Source organism: Aegilops tauschii, chromosome 6 (assembly GCF_002575655.3).
Source record: "Aegilops tauschii subsp. strangulata cultivar AL8/78 chromosome 6, Aet v6.0, whole genome shotgun sequence".
Classification (NCBI taxonomy): Eukaryota; Viridiplantae; Streptophyta; class Magnoliopsida; order Poales; family Poaceae; genus Aegilops; species Aegilops tauschii.
Window position 1 is genome coordinate 38,236,394 of NC_053040.3, and position 1,878 is coordinate 38,238,271.

Below are 1,878 nucleotides of genomic sequence, written 5' to 3' on the forward strand. Positions count from 1 at the left end.
AAAACCGGCATGACCAAGGAAACTTCTTATACCTTTAATGTCCTTGGGACACGACATCTTTTCAATAGCATCAACTTTAGCTTTATCAACGTCAATACCTCTTTCAGAAATTTTATGCCCCAAGACAATACCTTCATTAACCATAAAGTGGAACTTCTCCTAATTCAAGACAAGATTAGTTTCTTCACATCTCTGCAAAACTCGATCAAGGTTGCTCAAGCAATCATCAAAAGAAGTTCCATATACGGAGAAATCATCCATGAAAACCTCAACAATCTTTTCACAAAAATCAGAGAATATAGCCATCATGCATCTTTGAAAGGTAGCAGGTGCATTGCATAAACCAAAAGGCATACGTCTATAAGCAAAGGTACTAAAAGGACAAGTAAAAGTGGTCTTTTCTTGATCCTCTTTTGACACAGGTATTTGAGAGAAACCAGAATAACCATCTAGAAAGCAAAAATGTGTATGTTTGGATAATCTTTCTAGCATTTGATCAATAAAAGGTAAAGGGTAATGATCCTTTTTAGTAGCTTTATTTAATTTGCGGAAATCAATTACCATTCTATATCATGTAATAATTCTTTGTGGGATCAATTCATCTTTATCATTAGGAACAATAGTAATACCTCCCTTCTTAGGGACACAATGGACAGGACTTACCCACTCACTATCAGCAACAGGATAAATTATACCTGCCTCTAGAAGCTTTAGTATTTATTTTCTTACCACTTCTTTCATCTTAGGATTTAATCGTCGTTGGTGATCAACAACCGGTTTAGCGTCTTTCTCCAATTTTATTTTGTGCTGGCATAGAGTGGGACTAATGCCCTTAAGATCATCAAGAGTATATCCAATAGCAGCACAGTGCTTCTTCAGAGTTTTCAATAATTTCTTTTCTTCATATGCTTTGAAAGGTTAGCACTAATAATAACATGATATATCTTTTTCTCATCAAGATAAGCATATTTAAGAGTATCGGGTAATGGTTTAAGCTCAAACACGGGATCACCCTTGGGTGGAGGAGGATCCCCTAGGATTTCAACATGCAAGTTGTGTTTCAAAATAGGTCCCTATTTAAAGAATATTTCATCTATTTCCCTTCTTTCATTCATAAACATATCATTTTCATGGTCTAGCAAATATTGTTCTAACGGATCATTAGGAGGCACGGCAATAGAAGCAAGACCAATAATTTCATCTTTACTAGGAAATTCTTCATCATGAGGTTGTCTATGAAATTTAGCAAAATTAAATTCATGAGACATATCCCCTAGACCAATAGTAACAACATCCTTTTTGCAGTCTATCCTAGCATTAACAGTATTCAAGAAGGGTCTACCAAATATAATGGGACAAAAGTCATCTTGTGGGGAACCAAGAACAAGAAAATCAGCAGGATATTTAACTTTCCCACACAAGACTTCAACATCTCTAACAATCCCAACTGGTGAAATAGTATCTCTATTGGCAAGCTTAATTGTAACATCAATTTCTTCTATCTCAGCAGGTGCAATATCATGCATAATTTCTTTGTATAAGGAATTGGGTATTGCACTTGCACTAGCACCCATATCACATAAGCCATGATAGCAGTGATCTCCTATTTTAACAGAAATAACAGGCATGCCTACAACAGGTCTATGTTTATTTTTAGTATCAGGTCTAGCAATTCTAGCAGCTTCATCACAGAAGTAAATAACATGCCCATCAATATTATCAGCCAAGAGATCTTTAACCATAGCAATACTAGGTTCAACTTTAATTTGATCAGGGGGTGTAGGTGTTCTAGTATTACTCTTACGAACCACAGTTGAAGCTTTAGCATGATCCTTTATTCTAACAGGGAAAGGTGGTTTCTCAATATAAGCAGTAGGA